The following is a 23,373-nucleotide window of genomic DNA, read 5'->3' on the forward strand; positions in this document are numbered from 1 at the left end:
TCTCTCTCTCTCTCTCTCTCTCTCTCTCTCTCTCTCTCTCTCTCTCTCTCTCTCTCTCTCTCTCTCTCTCTCTCTCTCTCTCTCTCTTTTTCTTTCTTTCTTTCCTTTCTTTCCTTCTTTCTTTCCTTTCTCTCTCTCTCTCTTTCTTTCTTTCCTTCCTTCCCTTCCCTTCCCTTCCCTTTCCTTTCCTGCCTCATGGATGGGAGGCATCTTAATACATGGCTTAGTCTTGTCTGTCTCAAGTGATCCACCAAGGAAAATCACACTATCTCTAATATTAGAAATTAACCATCAATCAGAGTAAGACTTGTTGGTGTTTACTGAAGAACCCCTGGTGCAAGGGGATGTCTGACAGGTGATATTAGGAAATTACTTAAGACCACTTTTTATTTTATTTTTTGGCAAATAAAAAATGAAATACAGACCTTTCCCCCTATTCCATTGATCAAAACATCTCATTTGTCTTCACGAAGGTGCCCACCAGTGCCTGGGCGCAGGCAATTTGTGGGCTTATTTTTAGACACACCAATCATGTGTGGGGCTGCACTTATGTTCTTGTCCGCATAGCTATTGATCTAATCTGCTGCCCGAAATTAGCATCACATGTGAGTCATCCACAAGAATTTTCTGTTGTTCCTCTAAGGATACGAGCGGACAAACTTGGGAGGGTAACGTTCAAGTGGGCAAATGACAGTGAATCAGCAGTAGCATTCTTGCAATTGCACTAAGCTGACATTTCAACAAATAAAGTGTCTTTTTGAAAGCGATCTCAGCAGAGAAAGTCCCTTTCAGAGTTTGTCACATGACTTTGTATACACAGGCATTATTATCAGAACTATGGAACTGGCTGGGACCTTTCAAAACAACAGAAGACAGAGAAGCTGGTTCAGGGTGGAGGACCGTTCAGTTTCCATGCCCCAAAACCATTCTGCTGTCAGCAAACAGGGGCTGGGCGATAAATACTTTCCTTCTTATTATAGCCGCTTGATCAAAAAAAGCAGCATTTGAACATGTTCCAACATATACACATATAGACAGAAGAAAAACAGATCCACACCCTTTGGGATTAAGCCACACTAGATGAGTACTTAGAAGAGAAACTGATTGGACGTTCTTTACAGGACCTTCAAAAGACATTCCACGCATCTACCTGTCATTCTTCTTTTTCTTTGGTTACCTAAGACCAAGAATAGAAAAGAATCTGGATCGTATCAAAACTGTTATTGAGACAGAAAGTCATCCCGTATACTGTATATTAAGATGAACAAGACTAACCATGACTAACCATCCAGGGTCCATTTTCTCCCTGCTTTGGGTAGTAACCACCATTGACAAGGTATCTCACACTCTCTCTTATACACACAACTCTCTAATTCATAGTTGGTCACGTTCTAATCCTCAGGAACTGCCTTATTATATATATTTTAAAAAATGGAGGTTAGACATCTGAGGGCCACGGGTTCCCCTCTTCTGGAAAACAATAACAACAACAACATCAAGCAGGTAACTCTTACGACTAAAGATGCTAAGATGCTATGACTTTCAGAAGAGCTGGCTTCCAAAGGGAATTATTAAGGAAGATACTCAGTGACAATGAGCTTTGTAGTCAGATTAAAACAATATACAGTGAAAACAAGCTATGTAAATCTATGACACAATATACTTCTTCATCTCAAAGCTAAAGCATTATTCATCTCTCTGTAATACACCTACCTATTTTGCATTCTACAGGTATTACGTATGTTTAGCCATTGATCAACTGGGATAATCTCATGATCCTATTGTATAGATAACCTATGGAAAGTACTCACGTGACATTCCTACACATGAAAAAAAAAATAGCCATAAATAAGTGTTCTGTGGAGCTAGGAGACGTTTTCTGACATTTCCTGTGATTTAGAAATTCAATTATACTCCATTTAATTTTTACGTGGCAATGTAAAGCTTTACAAATACCGCAGTATGCCAAAGTTAAATTCCATAATTATCCATGCATCAAGAGAACTTTCCTTTTCCAGTCTAGGGTGAATTTAAAAACATGAGATTGTTTTAATAATTCAAGTACAATTGCATAATCCTGTTTAGGATTAAACCCAGAGTGAAAATGGCTTCTAAAAAGGGATTGCTGCTAATACTTCATTATGGTAGTAACTTTGGTAGTGCTATCAATATAAGCTCTTTTCACACAACAAGATGATCCATACTCACTGTCACCCCAACCTCAACTTGGTCTCAGCTGCAGAAACAGAAAAAGCAGCAAAAAGCAACTTCTTCTCTCTCTGGATTTAACAAAACTTCACAGAATAACAGAGTTGGAAGGAATCTTAGAGGTCTTTTAATCCAACTCTCTGCTGGAGCAGGAGACCCCATACCATGTCAGACAAGTGGCTGTCCAGTCTCTCTTTAAAAGCCTCCACTGATGGAGTACCCACAACTTCTGAAGGCAAGCTGTTCCACTGGTTAATTGTTCTCACTGTTAGGAAATTTCTCCTTAGTTCTGGGTTGTTTCACTCTTTGGTGAGTTTCCATCTATTCCTTCTTGTCCTGCCTTCAGGTCCTTTGGAAAATAGTTTACCCCCTCTTCTTTGTGGCAGCCCCTCAAATATTGGAACACTGCTATCATGTTACACCTAGTCCTTCTCTTTACTAGATTAGCTAATTTCAGGACTATGGCAGGGTAGATTGAAAGGGTAGAGTTCTTCCTAACTTTACTAGGGATTGTGGCAATGCTAAGAGAATTTCTAATCAAACTAATTTCTTCATCTTAAGATGTTTGAGTATTTGTGGCACAAAAAAGTCAGTTAGAAAGACATCCTTTCCTTCCTACAATAAAAAAAAAATTAGCCAGCTTTACTATGGAGGGTTAAGGGATATCAATGGTTCCATAGAGAAGCATTTCCTGTGATGGTCATGACATCCATGTACCCTCTGACTACCTTCAAGACCATTGAAAGCAAAGTTCTCAGTGAAATTCCAACTGTTCAGGTTTTCCTGTTGCTTAAACAACTGGTATATTTCTGCCAATCTTTAGTCGCTTAAATGCAAAATTTCTATTGAAGCAATTTACTTTACTAATTTATTTATGGACAGATAAGATTTGGCCACCACGCCTACTCCAGAATTTCAGAATTTAATTTAAAGAATGTTAGGTCTGACACACATTTAACACTCCATTCTGGAAAAGAGCTTTTTGGCTAGCCCTGTTAAGATAATAATAATAGCCGATAACTGTACATCTGGACACAGGATTCACAGTTTCATTCTAAATCTGCTTCACAGGTAAATTCCTTCTAGCAAAGTTCAAAGGTACTTAATTACTATAATCTGCTGAAGACTGCAGAGTCAGACATCTACAGAATTAAGGCAATTCAGACTAATTATTAAGAGAATTGCTTAAGAGTTCATAAATCAAAATAAGAAACAGACAGGCTTAGGCAGAAAACTCAAGGTCCCCGCACTATTATGCAACAGGCAATTGAAGCTCAACTCTTGATAAAGATGCATTCTTTTTAGGCAAAGAAATACTTGTGTTGCAGACCAGATGGGGAGAGACATCTGGGTTAAGGCCTCATTCAGGACATCTCCTCACCATTCCCTGGGAATTCATAGGGAATCAAGTCCTCGACTTACAACAGTTCATTTAGTGACCTTTCAAAATTACAACGGCACGGGAAAAAAGTCACCTATGACCGTTTTTCAGACATAGGATTATTGCAGCGTCCCCATAGTCACATGTTCAAAATCAGAATGCTTGGCCACTGACTCATATTTATGACGGTTGCAGTGTCCCCAGGGGTCATGTGATCACCTTTTGTGACCTTCTCACAAGCCAAGTCAATGGGGAAGCCAGATTCACTTAGCAACCGTTAACAACTGCAGTGATTCACTCAGTAACTGGAGCCTGAAAAGTGATAAAATGGGACAAATTTCACTTAACAAATGTTTCACTGAGCAACAAAAATTTGAGGCTCAATTGTGGTCATAAGACGAGGACTATGTATATAATGGCCTGAGGAACACTCCAGAGCAAGCATGCTTAGAACTAGCCAGACAAAATCTTGGGTTATTCGCACAGTTAACGAGAGCGCATATATAGGTACAGGTATAGTATAGGTGGTACCTTGCTCAATAGTAGTAACTGTGAGAGGGATCTCGGAGTCCTAGTGGACAATCACTTAAATATGAGCCAGCAGTGTGCTGCAGCTGCCAAAAAGGCCAACATAGTGCTAGGCTGCATTAACAGAGGAATAGAATCAAGATCATGTGAAGTGTTAATACCACTTTACAATGCCTTGGTAAGGCTACACTTGGAATACTGCATCCAGTTTTGGTCACCAAGATGTAAAAAAGATGTTGAGACTCTAGAAAGAGTACAGAGAAGAGCAACAAAGATGATTAGGGGACTGGAGGCTAAAACATATAAGGAACAGTTGCTGGAATTGGGTATGTCTAGTTTAATGAAGAGAAGGACGAGGGGGGACATGACAGCAGTGTTCCAGTATCTCAGGGGTTGCCACAAAGAAGAGGGAGTCAAGCTATTCTCCAAGGCGCCTGAAGGCAGGACAAGAAGCAACGGGTGGAAACTCACCAAGGAGAGAAGCAACCTAGAACTAAGGAGAAACTTCCTGACAGTTAGAACAATTAACCAGTGGAACAACCTGCCTCCAGAAGCGATGAATGCTCCAACACTGGAAGTTTTTAAGAAGAGACTGGACAGCCATTTGTCTGAAATGGTATAGGGTTTCCTGCCTGAGCAGGGGGTTGGACTAGATGACCTCCAAGGTCCCTTCCATACTACTATTATTATTATTACTATTATTATTACTATTATTATTATTATTATTATTATTATTGGATTCATTTTTCAGAGCAAGATTCTTTCTTAAGTTGAAACTAATAATTCAAATTAAATATGTCAAAATTTACAAAAAAGGCGCATGGAAAACCAAAACCACATCAAGGTCCCGAAGCCTCAGGGTGCTGCACCTCCTCAGATGACGCAAAAGACCAAAGGATGTTGTGTAGCTTTCCCCAAGTGCCTGCAAGTATTTTTAGCTGGAGTTTCACATTGCACCCTGTAATAATCTTGGCTGTTTTGACCTCGAGACATGCTCATTTCCTACAGAAAGCGGAGATTAATGCACAATCTGCTCGTACGGAAAGTCAGTGCCAAGAAAAATCTGGATGCACTTTTCATTCTCTGGGTCCATCTAGTTTTTGAATATATTTCCCCCAGATGACTAAAACAGGCATCAGGTTCCAAGGTTATGCAAAATTGGAAACCGACTTCTGTAAAAGACAGTAGCTTTCCAAATTCCCTCTTGAGGGGTGGTGGTGGTGAAGGATATGCATCATTTCATTCATCACATCCTTCCACTGTTCTGGCTGGAGTTGCAATCCAACATGTCTGGAAGACACCACCAAGTACTTTAGATATCCCAGCTAAGATGGAGGAAGGAAGGCTCCGTTTTCAAGCGCAGCTTGAAAAGAAAAAGAAAAGGTTGGTGGGAGTAAGAGTTCATCACAAGAATGAGGACTGCCTTTTCTCAGGACAATCAGCAGCCTGGATGTCAATCGATTTGCTCAGTTTCACCCACAATCTCATCATCAACGGGTGGAAACTAATCAAGGAGAGAAGCAACCTGGAACTAAGGAGAAACTTCCTGACAGTTAGAACAATTAACCAGTGGAACAACCTGCCTCCAGAAGCGGTGAATGCTCCAACACTGGAAGTTTTTAAGAAGAGACTGGACAGCCATTTGTCCGAAATGGTATAGGGTTTCCTGCTTGAGCAGGGGGTTGGACTAGATGACCTTCAAAGTCCCTTCCAACTTTACTATTATTATTATCACTAGTTGGGCTTTGGTTCCTAGGAGAGTTTCAACACAACTCTTACACAACAGATTTACTATTAAGCTGCCTGATCTTCGCTGATTTTCTCTGCCAGGGACTGCCACCTCCGATGAGCTCCTATTACAGACTTATCATTCCAGCCTTGCTTAAGCCAACCCAGAAGAAAAGAACCATTTCTGAATGACTGTAGATCTTCAGCCTTTTGCCAGGCTTCAACTCTTCAACCAGGACAGTCTTGACAGAGGGGTGTTTTTCCTCGTAAAGGTCAAGAAAGATACAAAAAACTATTTTGAAAGAGTTAATGGCAAACCGGTTGCCTTCCAGTTTGGGGAGCAAAGGTGAGAGCTGGGAAGCCAGGGGACATTCTCATAGGATCAACCAAGAAACATAAAAGGGGTTGCCCCAAAGAAGAGGGGGTCAAGCTATTCTCCAAAGCGCCTGAAGGCAGGAGAAGAAGCAATGGGTGGAAACTAATCAAGGAGAGAAGCAACTTAGAACTAAGGAGAAACTTCCTGACAGTGAGAACTATCAGTGGAAGGACTTGCCTCCAGAAGTTGTGGGTGCTCCAACACTGGAGGTTTTTAAGAGGATTGGACAACCATTTGTCTGAAATAGTATAGGACAGTGGTGGCAAACCTATGGCACACATGCCAGAGGCGACACTCAGAGCCTCTCTGTGGGCACATGTGCCTTTGCCCCAGCCCTGCCTCCCCCATGGCCCCCTCCTTATCAGCAGCCCCCCCAGAGGAGAGTCGCCCCCGGGTGTGGCCTGCGCAGAGCAGAGCAGCCAAGGACATGACAGCCAGGTAGCGGGGACAAGACTCTGCCCTTGCGCTCCATCATGAGCAGATGATGATGCAGGGCGTGGTGGAGGGTGTGGCCACCATGGCGCTGCTGGGCCGCCTGGGCGATCTGTTGCGGTGGGCCGTGGAGATGGGTGGCCCTGCAGGCAGGCAGGGCACGGGGTGGCGGGCAGAGCGGGGGCCGTGTGGTTTTTGGGCACTCGGTCTCTAAAAGGTTCGCCATCACTGGTATAGGGTCTCTTGATTGAGCAGAGGGGTTGGACTAGAAGACCTCCAAGATCCCTCCCAACTCTATTATTCTGTTCTGTAATTCTTTCTATGATTACATGAAAGAAAGTCCAGCATGGCATAGGATCTCCTGCCACGGGCAGAGAGCTGGACTAGAGAGCTGGACTAAAAAACCTCCAAGGTCCCTTCCAATCCGATTATTCTATATTTCTTTTCTGCAGCACAACATTCAGACAAAACCCTGCTCTTTTTTTCTCTCTCTCACTCCCAGATCAAAGGCTTTGGGAAGGGAAAAGGAAACCGGCACTCGAAATGGTTACACACGTGGGTTTGCGACAACGCAACGAGGAGGAGAAGATTGTGGCCGAAAATTCCCTCATCACATATACATGCAGCAGCCAGTTCGACAGCATTTCCAGCAGAGCGAGAGGGAATTGCACCACCTTCTCAACTTACTCCTGCCGCTTGGCTTGCGGGAGGGGACCGAGAGAGAGGCAGTTCCACAGGAATGCAAATCTGAGTCTCAGAAAGCTGCCAACCCTTCTTGTCAGGCCCACACGTTGAAAGGGAACCTGTTAGGAGACTTGCCGGCTGCTGCTTTGCTTTCCCCTGACAGGAAGGGGAACCGGTGCCATGGCGTTCCCGGCTTGACCGCCTGGGAACAATTCTGGCACCCCCACAGCCGTAGTTGTCAGAGAGGTCACTTTTGATTACTTGGTTTTGCAGGTTGCAAAAGATTTAGTCAGGTGGATTTCGCAAAGGTGTTTACCATTCTTTCACGGGCTGCCTTTCACAAACCAAAGGACAGAAGAGTGGGAAGAGAGTATGAGATCCTTCATTTGTGTCCTCTTCCAGAAGTGCCACAATTTGCCGAATGCCTCCTTTAACCCAAGAATACGTATAGTCTTGACCAACTGTGAGGGGCTTTGCCGTTCGCTGCTTTTAAACTTAGAAACCACATACGTTGACAAACACACGTACACACACCTTTTCTGGCATTCTCAAGCAGGCTGTGCAAGGTCCAGTGCACTTAAATGAGCAAATCTAAAATAATTATTTGAACAATTAAGCAAGTCCGTTTATCCGGCCGCAGCGTCCTTGACGTTCATTTTGCTAGGTGTATCCTCTTCCTAAAATAAAGCAGGCCCACCGATATAGACAAGCCGTTCATGGCAAAACTTTCTGACTACTTCGCGATGGGTGCAGAGAAAACTCTCTTTTGGGAAGAATGGAATTCCTCTTCGTCACTCTTGGGTCAACGTTAGGGAGGGTCAAGGTGAGGAATGCCATATCTCAGAAAGGATGTCATGGGCTAAAGGCGCGGTCACCCGTTGCTTCGGGTAAAACTGAGGTTAAAGTTAAACTGAAAGATTTCCTGGTGTAGTCAGCAGCTCACATGCCACCTATCCCATGTTTCTCTACAGAGGACAGAGTCTGCATTCTCAGTAGAGTTTTACAGGTGTCATATCTGAAAGCTTGGCTGAAGACAACTGTAGACCACCCTAAATAAACATCTCAGCCCAGAATAAACACTCAACATTACCGTCTTAGAGTAAAATCAACTTTTCCGGTCAAGTTTTGCATTTCCGTCTCTGAATTAATGTAACTGTCAATCTGTCAAGTAGCTTTACACACACACACACACACAGAGAGAGAGAGAGAGAGAGAGAGACAGAGACAGAGACAGAGAGAAAATCCTCAGGATAGGGCTAGCTTTTTCCTGGAACTTAACAGCAAATCTCAACTTGCACATCTCAACAGACATGTAGGAAGCAGAAGACTTAGCCGTACTTACTTGACGGTAACTCGATTAGATAAATCCTGAAGGTCACCAGGATGAAAAAGCTGAGCTTCTTTTAATCCAAGGTTTTCACAGGCTTTCAAAAAGACGTTGATATTATCCTGCGAAAGAGAAGCAGAAGAAGGCGGCTACTTAGTGAAGGAGCGTGGCAGAGAGCGTGCAGGTCTCAAAAGTCCAGCCTGTGGTCCTCAGGATCACAGGTGACAAGGAACATTTCCTGTAGCTCTGGAAGCCACTCAGGAGCTGCTTTGACTGACAGGCACGTTAAAGATTAGCAGGTAAAAAAAAAGGCAACCCGGGCTGGCCAGTGAGGAGCAGCGTCCCCCTCGGTGTCAGCTCTGCAAACAAACGCCCTCTTTTTCTTTTTTTTTTTTAAGCTTTGCATGACAAGCCTCACCTCTCACATTTAAAAATAACTCCGGCTGCTGACATTCACCCACCCAGGAATGGTTGGCAACGGAGGAGCGAAGGAGGAGGAACTCTTGTTTCTATGCCACCGAGGATTGCAGAAAGCACCACCTGCGAGTGGGTTTTGGTTACCGAGGATGGGGGGAGGGGAAAAGAGAGAGAGAAAGAGAGAGAGAGAGAGAGAGAGAGAGAGAGAGAGAGAGAGAGAGAGAGAGAGAGAGAGAGAGAGAGAGAGAGAGAGAGAGAGAGAGAGAGAGAGAGAGAGAGAGAGAGGGCGAGGCAAGAGCAAAGACTGAGCAGAATCTGCAGTTTCACTGGGCAAATTAGGTGTGGCTGTGCAGGGATTCGTGCCACCTGCTCCAGGGAGAGCTTACCTTGAACCCTGCAGAGAGATGGAGGAAAGAAGGTTCTCCTTGGCTGGGAATGCCAATTAGTCTAACTCTTTAGCCTAATTCTCTGAGCCTTCCCCCCTCCCAAATGTTCAGATCTAGATTCTAAACACTGGAGAAAACAACACTCTGGGTAAGGAAGCACGCCCAACTAGGAAACAAGCAGTCCAGAAATGGGGTGTTTCCAAGTTAACTCGGCTCCCCCAAAAGTTGGGCTATTTTTCCAGTCGGGCTGAATTGCAATTCAGAACATCCTCCGGCATTCTCTCCTTCCTGGCTTTGGCTGGCCAGCTGGGGCAGAGGGAAGCCCCGTTTAGCAATTTTTGAAAAATGGCAAGCATTCCCACGTGTCCGAGGGGGCTGGAGAGGGGTGGGTGGAGGAATGGAAGCTCTCTCATCCTCCAAGCACAAGAGGATAAGACTAAAACTAACCATGCTCTGGATTCAATATCCCTGACTCTGGAAACAAAAAAGAGCTCTTTTCTAGGACAGCTGGGGATTATAACACTAAAAATTACCATTTGTTTCCGCAGTCCAAAAAAATTTGTATTTGTCCTATTTCCATCCTACTTTGTGGGCTGAGAGTGTGTGAGGGTTCAAAGTCCATGGCGAAGGGTAGGTTGGAGTTTTGCTTATAAACAGGTTTACACTGGGCTGTAATAACTCCAGCAGCCTTTGCTCCCTGGCACAGCATGTGGCTAAGCTGGGCAGGTGCCCAGGATGCTAATTCTTTTGGGGGATCAGCACACTCCCACATGGCTTTGGGGGTGGCCATACCAAAGGGCTGCCCACCCACTACTGTTTGTTCTGCAAACATCCTGGAAATTCCTGAATTCCAGAATGTTTTCGCTTCTGGTGCTCAAGCTTGGCTTCAACCAGCAATCCATCGAACCGCTGCCGATAATTATTGGATCACTGGAGAAAGCAATCGTGTGTGGAAGAGTCAGTGGTAAAAGGAAACCAGGCTGCCAAAGAACACGGTGTCTGAACACCATCAAAGCTGACACCAACCAGAGCATAGAAGAACTCAAAGAAGTAGTGCAAGATCAGAAGATAGGGAGAGACTTGGTTGATGGAATCACCAAGAGTTGGACACAACTGGATAACATCATCAACAACAACTATTGGGTCACTCATTCCATCTGGCAGCCTCGGTGCTTCCCTTCCTGAGTGCCGTCTTCCCCTCTGAATTATGCACCCTTCTATTCTTTCTCGCTCGTAAGGTTGTAGGTACCAAGGCATATAGCTGCATTTACACAATATAGAATAATAGAGTTGGAAGGGACTTTGGAGGACTTATAGTCCAATCCTCTGCTCAGGCAGGAGACCCTATACCATTTCAAATAAGTGGCTGTCCAGTCTCTTCTTAAAAGCTTCCAGTGATGGAACACCCACAACTTCTGAAAGCAAGCCAGTCCACTGGTTAGGAAGTTTCTCCAGAATTATAGGTTGCTTCTCTCCTTCATTAGTTTCTATCCATTGCTTCTTGTCCTGCCTTCTGTTGCTTTGGAAAATAGCTTGACTCCCTCTTCTTTGTGGCAGCCCCTCAAATATTGAAACACTGCTATCATATCACCCCTACTCTTTCTTTTCTCCAGACTAGCCAGACCCAATTCCTTCAACCGTTCTTTATATATCGTTTAGTCTCTAGGCCCTTAATCGTTTTAGTTGTTCTTCTCTGCACTCTTTCCAGAGTCTCAACATCTTTTTTTATAATGTGGTGAACAAAACTGGATGCAGTATTCTAGAGGGGGTCTTACTAAGGTTTTATATAGCGGTGCTCATACTTCACGTGATCTTGACTCTTATCTTTCTTTTTCCAGCTTTCCTCAGCTGGGCAGGATCCATTTGGAAGAACGGAAGCAATCCAGGAGAGGCAGAATTACCCCCCTCCCCTGACTTCGAGCAGTCTCGAGTCCAGTAACTAAATCACTGGACAATTTATTAATTCTTTTGATTTTGCAGAAAGATGCAGCACTGTTTGCACAAAAGGAACCCAAATCATGAGAAAGGCATGTGAGAGACAGGACATGTTATGCAGTAAGTATTTTTTTAAAAAATAAATAAATAAAAATAAAAATCCTGGCCTGCACTCAATTCCAGCTGAGCAACGCTTGAGTTGGCTGCTTTTTGCACTTGCTTAAGCAAAGGGTTGGGCGGGAATCACGTCATCAATGCGAGTTCTGGAATGTGGTATCAAACCACTGACATCACCCTTCTGCTCTTTAGCTAGGCAGCACTGCAAGCCTCTTTAGCAGGTTGCTCAGGAATGGGAAGAGGGAAAGAGTGTGTAAACAGGTGTGAGAAAGGGATAAATCACAGTCTATACCAGGATTTGATCCTGTAGCACAGATGCTGGATTTCTTTTCTGTCTTGATTCACGCACTCATTCTTCTACTTGAGTTTCAACAGGGCTAAAAGCTAGACAGGAAGGAGAACGAGTCGTAATAGCTGTGAATTAGTTAGTAGATGTAGGCCCTACCAAATTAAAACCTTTCAGTCAGTTATACAAACACTTCTCTTCAAGCATTTATTCTTGCCACTTCAAGTTGTTTCAGTGTTATTTTTCTTAATTCTTAAAACTTCAACAGCACACCCCTGTAGCTTGTAATAACTAAGCGCTACACAATTATAGCCAAAAAAAAAAATCATATCATTGTAATAACAGGAACACTGATGAATACCGGATAACAAATAAGCCAAATCAAAATATTACAGTTGGATTGGGTCGTTTTCCCCACTAAATATCATACAGCAGTTAATTTATAGTTTATATACGAAGTGGATATATTTGCATATTATGCATATATTAGGTGTATTGGTATGCCCTATTCACTAAGAATAAATATAGTATTTTTCTTCTTCTTCAAGAAGATCAGAGTATAATAAATTATGAACATGGACAATGAAGTTTTTTTCTCTTTCTCTTTTTTCCTCAAATCTAGTCAAAGAAGGAAATCAGGGACAGAGTTTCGTGGGAGGTAGATACGGGATTACTCAGCACAATTTTGTTCCATTACTCAACAGTTGTCGTGGAACTGAACAATCATAACCTCCTATTTACCTTTGATATGATTTGATTTTTTTTTCCTGATTCTTGGGATAGTCTTTGTAATACTCACAGCCTATTCGTGGCTCTGGATTATCAGCAGTCTAAATTTCATCATGTAACCACGAGATTTCTCCATCAAAAAGGAGATTAAATCCTTGTCATATGAATTCATTTCACGGCCTTTCAAGAAAATGTTCTGAATCCTAAAGGAAACCATATGATGTACCAAACTAAGTCCTTTAATTAACAAAAATCAAGAAGTTGAATATTGTCTGTCTGTCTGTCTGTCTATCTATCTATCCAATATTTCCTATCTCTCATCTGTCTGTCTGTCTATCTCTCATCTCTCTCTCTCATCTCTCTCTCTATCCATCTCTATCTATCTATCTGTCTGTCTGTCTGTCTGTCTATCTATATCTTTCTCTCTCTCTAACTCTCTATCTATCTATCTATTTATCTATCTATCTATCTATCTATCAGCATATATATATATATGCTTTTCTAATAAATAATAATAGAAATAGAAATAGCAAGTAGACTTATATACCACTTCGTAGTGCTTTACAGCCCTCTCTAAGCAGTTTACAGGGTCAGCCTATTGCCCCCAACAATCTCATTTTACGGACCTTGGTACAATGGAAGGCTGAGTCAACCTTGACCCAGTCAGGATCGAACTGCTGAAGTGCAGTCAGCCAGCAGTCAGCAGAAGTAGCCTGCTGTACTGCATTCTAAGCACTGTGCCATCACAGCTCATAAGAGCAAATACTTAATTGATTAATAAAATGACTCCAAAATATTTTCATGGCGATAACTGTGAAACCTTGCAGGTATACTGTATATGTCGCCGAGTATCTGCAATTGTATGAAAGTTACAGATAGTCTTGATATTCTTCAAGCAACTGAAATTCTGTTAGTCCTCGACTTTAACAACGGTCCATTTAGTGACCGTTCAAAGTTACAACAGCTCTGAAAAATGTGACTTAGGACCGTTTTTCACACTTATGACCATTGCAGCATCCCCACAGTCAGATGATCAACATTCAGACACTTGGCAACTGGTTCCTATTTATGACGGTCGCAGTGTCCCGAGGTCACGTGATTCCCTTCTGGGACCTTTTGACAAGCAAAATTAACCTGGAAGCCAGGTTCACTTAACAACCACTTTACTAACTTAACAACTGCAATGATTCACTTAACAACTGCGGCAAGAAATGTCGTAAAGTGGGCCAAAATACATAATAAGAAATGTCTCACTTAGCAACGTAATTTTTGGGCTCAATTGTGGACGTAAGTCGAGGGCTATCTGTATCTGTAACTGTATGAATATTACAGCCTTGACATTCTTTAAGCACTTGAAATAAAAACTTAAATTCTGGCATATTCAAATTGCTGTACATCTACATATTGGTAGAATATATACTTACTTACACGCAAACACACCTAGACCAATCCTTATCACAAATCTCTGGAAAAGTCAACAACCTTGAAGCTGTTTCGAGTTTATGTAATTCCATTTACGACAGTATGCAGTTCTAGCTGTATACCTTTTCTGTTCCTTCCTGGTCTCTTCCTTCTTGCACGTTCTCTGCCCTCTTTCACCTTCTAAGCCTAGTCAATTCAATACTATTTTGTCCTTCCCAACCTTGTTACGTTGATGAATCACTGCCTTGAATGAAACGTACAGTTTCCACTAGTATTCCAAAGGAAAAAAAACCATGTTGCAATATTTTCAGTGTGTGTATGTGCGTGTGCTTGTTTATGTGCAGGCGTGCATGTATGTGAGCTAAACAATATTTCAGACCCGGGAAATATCCCCCATTATTGTCCTTGTTCTGAGCATTAGAGAGAAAAAGGGAGAAGAGAAAAGAAAATAAGACTATTGTTCTCTTTTCTTCTGTTCTGCTAATAGGTAGAATAATAATAGTAGTAGTAGTAGTAGTAGTAGTAGTAGTAGTAATAATAATAATAATAATAATAATAATAATAATAATAATAATAATAATAAAGTTGGAAAGGACCTTGGAGGTCATCTAGTCCAACCCCCTGCTCAGGCAGGAAACCCTATACCATTTCAGATAAAGGGCTGTCCAGTCTCTTTTTAAAAACTTCCAGTGTTGGAGCATTCACCACTTCTGGAGGCAGGTTGTTCCACTGGTTAATTGTTCTAACTGTCAGGAAGTTTCTCCTTAGTTCTAGGTTGCTTCTCTTGATTAGTTTCCATCCGTTGCTTCTTGTCCTGCCTTCAGGCGCTTTGGAAAATAGCTTGACTCCCTCTTCTTTGGGGCAGCCCCTGAGATATTGGAACACTATCAGGTCCCCCCTCGTCCTTCTCTTCATTAAACTAGACATACCCAATTCCAGCAGCCTTTCCTTATATGCTTCAGTCCCCAGTCCCCTAATCATCTTTGTTGCTCTTCTCTGTACTCTTTCTAGCGTCTCAACATCTTTTTTACATCGTGGTGATGTAAAAATTGTCCATCATTCAACTCAATAATGAAACATCCCAGGATGCTGCCATTTTTATTTTGCGAGTTCCTTTCGTTGAAGAACCGTGGGCATCACAAATTCAGGACATGAAACCACAGAACCTTGGGCTACAAATTAAGACTTGTGAAATAATAAATACGCTCTTTCATAGCAAATAAATCCACTGGGCTGCCCCTAAGACCATATGATCATGTACTTAGTTCAGGCTTTGTGGAACTGCATGTGAAGTGAAACTAAGGCTGCACATTGCTAGCTACACCCTATTTTTTAATGTAGACTGTACTGTCTTGTTTTTTTTCTTCCATGGCACCACGTTCTAGATGCACTTATCTCTTGACAGGCCCCTACAAAAAGGCAAGGAATTGATCCTAAGACCAGGGAAATCTAGGATCCGCTTTGGACGCTGCTGCCTTTAGGAAGATGGAGTAGCATTAAGATTATGTATCTCCAGATCCCATCAAGGGCTAACCCAGATTCTAAGAGACGCTTGCAAGGATTAGATCCTGTCTTAAGGAAGCAGTGAATCTGACAGCTGCCAAAGAACTGAAAGACACACATGCAAAACACCACTAACCATTCACTATTCTCAGTGTGAAACGTCTCTTTTTTGCAGGCAACTTCCTGCAATTTTATGGTGATGGATTGCGGTGTATACAATGTGTGTATTCAGGGGGATGGGCCCTAATAATTTAGCTTACATGTTAAGAGCATGAGAACAGCTCTGATGGATGGATGCCAATGGCCTACTACTTAGGGCAATTTGGCACACTGTGTTGTGGTGTCAAAGGGTCAGCTGACCATGTGGTGTTGCCCAGGATTCAATTAACTCTACCATGAGGGCTACCTTGGGGGAATCCAAACCCTGTCCACTGTCTACCCAGTTGGCCTAGAGCAGGGATAGGTAACCTTGGCTCTTTTATGACTCGTGGACTTCAACTCCCAGAATTCCTGAGCCAGCATGGCTCAGCATGGAAACCTCTCCCTTTCCCCTCAGCATGGCTGGCTCAGGAATTCTGGGAGTTGAAGTCCACGAGTCATAAAAGAGCCAAGGTTGCCTACCCCTGGCCTAGAGAAAGAGCTGAAGGCAGAGAGAAACTGGAAGATCCAAACTCTTCTTGTCAAAGGTGGACAGCATTGAACCCAATATCCCAAACTCAATCAGCCTGCCACGGCCCAGCCAGACCCACTGCTGTCTGCCTGGCCAAGGGGGAGAGGGTCATGGTGTGCTGAAGCCACCAGCTCTTCCTGCTGTAGACATGGTTGGCTGGCTGGTTTGAGCATGCTCCAGGGAAGGGCCAGGACCAGCAGGGTCTCGGAGACAGGAATCAGCCTGCTCCACTGATCCTCCCAACAGTCATAATTGAAGCATGATGTCACCGAGAACCTGCTTCCCTATTAATTTGTCTGATCCTCTGCAAAACACTCAAATTAGTGGCCAGCAGCCCAATTTAAAACACAGCCTTGTGAACAGAAGAACCACTTTTCCTGGTTCTGAAATCATTTGTGCAGACAAAACACCCATTCCATAAGCCCAGCAGCTGACAAATGAATAGCCAAGCTTAGTGATCAGTGTTTCTTCCTCAAGATGACATAAGGCAAAAAGGAGAAAATGACACTGGATCAAAAAAAAAAAAAAAAAAAGAAAAGACGAACAAAAGAGAGGAGGGAAAAAAAACTAGGAAAACTTGCTCTATATAACAATCAGCAAGTAAGAATTTCCATCGGATGGACAGAAATGTGATTATCTGCTAATGCCTCCGGTTAACCTGCAGGAAAAGGAGCAGCAAAGGTTGCTGTAATCCAAACTCGGGAGTTTCAGCCGTGACTGAACATCAGTCATATAAATTTGGTTAATAAACAAACAAACTTCCCAACAAGGCGCGTTGCTTCATTTAGAAATATAGTCCAAATGGCTGGAAAAGTCAAGATGTCCTAATGCAGTGGTTCTCAACCTTTTTAATGCCGCGACCCCAACCGGTCGTAAGTCAAGGACTAAACCGGTCGTAAGTTGAGGACTAAACCGGTCGTAAGTCGAGGACTAAACCGGTCGTAAGTCGAGGACTACCCAACCGGTCGTAAGTCGAGGACTTTCCCTGCCTGGGAGTGCCGCGCATGCGTGGTTCCGCCCCCTGCGCCAGCCGAGGCGTAGCTGGCAAGCGGCAGAGACGCAGCAGGCCGACCACCAGCTGGCCCAGCCCATGGGAGGTAAGGCACCCACCGGAAAAGGGGGGAAAAATGGCGGACAAAAAAAATGGCAGACAGCCTTGCTTGGCGACCCCCGTGAAATGGTCGATTGACCCCAAATGGGGTCCCGACCCACAGGTTGAGAACCACTGTCCTAATGAAAGCACTAAACCAGACATGTCAAACACAAGACTCGGGGGCCGGATGCGGCCTGCAAAGTGGTTTCATGTGGCCCGCAAAGCCATCCTGGAAACAGTGAGGGAATGGCCCCCACTGCCTTGGCCCAGGCCAGCCAGGAGCCAATGTACAATTTTGTGGTGGCCATCTTGGCACTTGCCCCAGTGGACCATGCCTTGGCACTTGCCCCGGTCCCACCCCCTTCTGCCAGAGACCCTCAGATCTGTCCCACTCCTGCCCAGGCCCCCCACAGGCACCCTTGACGTGAATGATGTAGAACTGGGCACGCCCACCCAGTAGGCCACACCCACTCCATCCACACCCACCCATTAGGCTGCACCCACTCTGGCCACACCCCCCCGGCACCCCCAGGGCAACCGCAATGCTGATGCGGCCCTCAGTGAAATTGAGTTTGACATCCCTGCACTAGACTCCTTGTAATTTTATGTTTCACAATTGACTTTTTAAAGGTTTCCAGGAGTGTAATTGGAAACCAAATCCATAGAGAGTGTGCTGGTTGAAAATGGACACACTCAGTGTCCAAAGACTAGACAACCGTCATCCCCAGCAGTATACAGGTAGTCCTCAACGTACGACCACAATGGAGTTCAGAAGTTATGTTGCTAAGTGAGAAATTTGTTAAGTGAGTTTTGCCCCACTTTATGAATTTTCTTCCCACAGTTGCTAAGTGAATCACTGCAGTTGTTAAGTTAGCAACACGGCTGTTAAGTGAATCTGGTTTCCCCATTGACTTTCCCTGTCAGAAGTTCGCAAAAGGGGATCACGTGACCCTGGGACACTGCAACCGTCATAAATGTGAGTCAGTGGCCAAGCCTCTGAATTTCGATCACGTGACCAACAGGGATGCTGCCACAGTCTTAAGTGTGAAAAATGGTCGTAAGTCATTTTTTTTAGTGCCGTTGTAACTTTGAACGGTCACTAAACAAACTGTTGTAAGTTGAGGACTATCTGTACTTTGGGCTGTGCTGCCTAGGAGTTGGGGGGGGGTCATTGTCACTGATTGGCTTGGAGAAGTCAGACAGATGGTGAAGTGGAGGAAAAACATGAATCTGGGGCTATAGGCTGAAGTTGTTACCACAGGGGGGAAAAGAGAAAAACATAAATTAACTACTTGAGAAAGTGCGCGCAATTTAAATTTAGAGAGTTTGCTTTCATTTTCTCTCTTAGCCTCCTGACTGCACCCTTTGGCTGAGGGGGTGGAGAAAGCCCAACTGATTCTCCGGAGTTCTTTTTCTCCAACTTCCTCACGGTTTGGATGCAAGACCCCAAACCCAGAAACAAAAAGCAGGTCACAGAGTCTGCAAGAACAAAATGTTATAGGAGGGGGCTGGGAGTGAAGTTTAGGTCAAGTTTTGTGGTTCTTTTTCCGAACGGTTCCTTAGGATGGCCCAGCTTTTTCAACTCAATTTCACAAAAATAATGCCAGATTCTACAGAGAGAATAGAACAGAATCAGAATAGAGCTGGAAGGGACCTTGGAGGTCTTCTAGTCCAGCCTTCTGCTCAAGCAGGAGACACTGTACCATTTCAGACAAGTGCCTGTCCAGTCTCTTCTTAAAAACCTCCAGTGCCGAAGCACCCACAATGTCTGAAGGCAAGCTGTTCCACTGGTTAATTGTCCTCACTGTTAGGAACTTTTCTTCCTCGCTGAGAGGAATGTTCTGAGGCAGCGGTCCCCAAACCTTTTGGCACCAGGGACCGGTTTCAGGAAGACAATTTTTCCATGGACTGGGGAGAGGGGAGGAGTGTGCAACCTAGATCCCTTGCACACTCAATTTACAGTGGGGTTTGTGCTCCTATGAGAATCTAATGCCTGATGAGCTGAGGTGGAACTGAGGTGGCGATGCTAGGGCTGGGGAGCGGCTGCAAAAACAGATGAAACTTCCCTTGCTCACCCACTCCTCACCTCCAGCTATGCAGCCTGGTTCCTAACAGGCCACAGACCAGTACCGGTCCATGGCCCAGGGGTTGGGGACCCTTGCTCTAAAGGGGGTTAATCCCCACCTAGAGCACAGAGGCCTGGAGGCTCCTGACGCTCCCTAAGACCCATCCTTCATTTCTCTCCCAGGCATGGGCTGCTGTGGCAGCTGGTGGTAGCTCCTTTCTCACCCCATCAACTTCACCAAACCCACAACCCACAGCCTGCCGAAATGGGCAGAGTTTCAGAAATTTGCTATTTCCCCACCCAGGGCCAGGAAAAATGAAGGGAATGCTGATTAGCCCCAATGATGCACATCATAAAAAAAAACTCACTTTGAAACCAGAGATGGAGAAGAAAGACAAGCTCCCAGATAGCTGGCCAGGAAGTGTTCAGGGCAGGGCAATTATGCACATACTTTACCCACCCAGTCTCAGGGCTGCCTACTCACTGGCTCCTATGTTGAAGGACAATTGACAACAAGGAGACAGCAAAAGAAGATGACAGTTCTCTGATCCTCCGAGGTTTCTTTTTGCTTCACACTCGCTAGAATGCACATCTTCTGGCCGAACCAGTTTGGGGTTCAAGACTGCCAGGGGATGAGCTGCCAACTCCCTGGCATAATCCCTTGTCATCGGGCTCATTGGAAAGCAAGAATGCATGCACCCAAGACCTTTGAATACCTTAATGCCTTTGCTGGGTTTAATCAGCCACAAATACAACATTGTTTGTGTTTCCACCACGGTGAACGTGATCCCAATTGCTCAGGAGGTTCCCGTGTTTACCATGCATGGAAAATACAATCAACCTAGAGATGGACAGTCAAGTAGGTTTTATTTCCAGGGATGGGAAGGTGACACAGTCTGGAAATTGCTTCCCAATTTGAAGTTTCTGAATTGAAAGGACATATGTCTTCCCTCCACCATCAGAGAAGCTCAACCTAGAACAGACATGTCAAACACAAGGCCCGGGGGCCGGATGCGGCCCACGAAGTGGTTTCATGTGGCCCGCGAAGCCATCCTGGAAACAGTGAGGGAACGGCCCCCGCTGTCTTGGCCCTGGCCCAGGCCGGCCGGGAGCCAATGTACAATTTTGTGGTAGCCATCTATGCTGAAACGCATTCAGTCTTAGCTCCACAAGGCCATCTAGAAACAGTGAGGAACCAGCCCCTGCTGCGTCGGCCCGCCCCCTGGGTGCATGCTGGGGAGCTGTCACCCTTTGTGAGGAATGAAGAAATGGACCATGTCTTGGTGCTTGCCCCAGTCCCACCTCCTTCTGCCAGAGACCCCCAGATCTGTCCCACTCCTGCCCAGGCCCCCACAGGCCCCCTTAACGTGAACGATGTAGAGCTGGCCATGCCCACCCAGTAGGCTGCACCCACTCCATCCACGCCCACCCAGTAGGCTGCACCCACCCTGGCCACACCCACCTGGCCCCCCAAGGGCAACCACAATGCTGATGTGGCCCTCAATGAAATTGAGTTTGACACCCATGTCCTAGAAGGACCTCAAGCAAGGAAGGACCATCTCCTTCCCTGTCCTGGCAAGCTCTGTCCAAAGTCAGTTATATCTGTAAATCTCTGCAAGCAAGATCAAACTTAGAAACCTGAATCTGAGCCCTAGTGTCACCACTCGCTTTGGAAACAGGACCCGGGGGATAAATATAATTTTAACAGCAATGGCTTAGGAACTGCCATCTGTAATTTAGCACAGAAGAAATAGATTAAATTCTCCAGCATGTCCCACTGTTCATTCTAGAGCAGAACAGAAGAAGAAGGTTGTGGGAAAGGTTTTTGTGACCAGGCAAGGCAGGACCAAAAGGACATCTGGATAGAAAAGGCTTGGGGAAGAAGCTCGGATGGGTTATGTTCAATGTGGACTTTTGGGTACAGAAAGGTATCTTGGTTCTCCAGAGCAGATGTTGAGTTTTAAAGGAGTGTCTGGTGGTGATGCTCACGAAAACTACTTAATATGAGGTTTGATTGCTGGAATAGAGCATTTCTTCTGTTTGCATTTCATGGTGAAAATGGACTTTATGCTACCAACCGCCACCAGCTGTTCTTGGACTATTTACAGTTCAACATTTATTTTACCCATAAATCAAACAGATCGTATAGCTATTGGGCAATCATAGGAGCAAATTAAATGTGGCTCTAATAGCCTTTCAAGCTTAAACAGAATTTTGCGTAGGGAGTGTGCTAGGGAAGGCTACTCAATCACTTTTTATCTTTCCCCGTGATTATAAAAGGGAAAACGGGAAGAACTTCAGTTCATAAACCATGACATTTAGGGTTGAGATTAATTTTTACAACTTGCTAGTTTGCAAAATGACAAAATCATACATCTTCTTTGAAGGATTTATAATTTAAAGAGCCTTGTGGTTACCTTCCCAAAGAAATCCTATAAAAAAAATAAAGGAATCTCTGTTGCTGCACAGAAATAGATGCGCTGGCGCCAACAGGAGCAGCATCCTGGTTAAGGTATTGCTGGATTACAGTTGAAGGACCCATTTCTAGCCCCCCCCAGCTCCAGAAGCTCCCTACATCAGGGGTCCCCAACCCCCAGTCCGTGGACTGGTACCGGGCCGTGGCATGTCAGCAACCGGGCCACACAAACAAGCAAAGCCCCATCCGCAGGATGCAGGCAGTACACAAAACCATGCCCCTTTCGGTCCACGGAAAAACCTCTCTCCATGGAACCGGTCCCTGGTGCCCAAAAGGTTGGGGACCTCTGCCCTACATGACTTGGGGTCTAGTCCTAATATCACCCCCTAGTCCTGCCTACTTCATGGGCTCCTTGCTATGAAAAAAAAATCCAGAAGAGAGAGGACATGTACAGATAGGTCTTGACTTACTTTTGTTTAGTGACAATATGAAGTTACAACGGCATACAAAAAGCCACGTATGACAGTATTTCACACTTATGACTGTTGCAGCATCCCAAGCATTCAGATGCTAGCCAACTGACTCGTATTGATGACGAGTGCAGTGTCCCGGGGTCTTTTGTGACCTTCTGACAGGCAAAGTCAATGAGGAAGCCAGATTCTCTTAACAACCGTGTGACCAGTTTAACAACGCAGCGGTTCACTTAACATCTGTGGCAAGAAAGGTCATGGAAATCGGACACAACTCACTTAACAAGTATCAGTTGGGATCAATCGTGGTCATAAGTTAAGGACTACTGTACTCTGCCCTGCTCTCCTGGAGGGAAGGCCAGATATAAATCTCACCACCTAATGCGAACAGGAATCCATGCTCTGTTGTGGTGCAATGCAAACACAGCTACCCAAAAGTTAAATTAAATTAAAGTAGGGACACATGCATGTTGGCCTGATCCCAGAGGTTCACCAGCTCTGCTTGGCTTTTGAGGTGAATTGGCTTCAATTCAATTCGATTCAATTCAATTCAAAACATTGCAAGAATTCGGTATATCTAGTTCAGGGGTAGGCAACCTTGGCTCTTTTATGACTCGTGAACTGGCTGGCTCAGGAATTCTGAGAGTTGAAGTCCACGAGTCACAAAAGAGCCAAGGTTGCCTACCCCTGGTCTAGTTTAATGAAAAGAAGGACTTTGGGGTGACATGATAGCAATGTTCCAATATTTGAAGGGCTCCACCTTCAATAGGGGGCAAGCCTATTTTCCAAAGTATTCAAAGGCAGGACAAGAAGCAATGGATGGAAATTAACCAAGAAGGGAAGCAACCTAGAACTAAGGAGAAATGTTCTGACAGTGAGAACAATTAAGCAGTGGAAATAGCTTGCATTCAGAAGTTGTGGGTCCTCCATCACTGGAGGCTTTTAAGAAGAGACTGGACAAGCACTTGTCCACAAGAGTGTAGGGCAGGGGTAGGCAACCTTGGCTCTTTTATGACTCGTGGACTTCAACTCCCAGAATTCCTGAGCCAGCTTGGCTGGCTCAGGAATGCTGGGAGTTGACGTCCACGGGTCATAAAAGAGCTAAGGTTGCCTACCCCTGGTGTATGGTCTCCTGCTTGAGTAGGGGATTGGACTAAGTGACCTCTAAGGTCCCTTCCAACACTGTCATTCTGTTCAATT

The 23,373-nt window shown here is 44.6% G+C and overlaps 1 protein-coding gene across 1 annotated transcript in view; it reads right to left on the bottom strand.

Annotated features, from left to right (window-relative positions):
- The window catches only part of LMO7 (LIM domain 7), a 71,927-nt gene extending 63,121 nt beyond the window's left edge, over positions 1-8,806 (bottom strand). Inside the window, exon 1 of the mRNA XM_029287367.1 lies at positions 8,680-8,806. The gene's annotated coding sequence lies outside the window, so the exon portion shown is untranslated. The remainder of the gene's footprint in view (positions 1-8,679) is intronic.
- Positions 8,807-23,373: the final 14,567 nt, after the last annotated feature.

This window comes from Protobothrops mucrosquamatus, unplaced genomic scaffold (assembly GCF_001527695.2).
Source record: "Protobothrops mucrosquamatus isolate PMUCROS unplaced genomic scaffold, P.Mucros_1.0 scaffold2, whole genome shotgun sequence".
NCBI lineage: Eukaryota > Metazoa > Chordata > Lepidosauria > Squamata > Viperidae > Protobothrops > Protobothrops mucrosquamatus.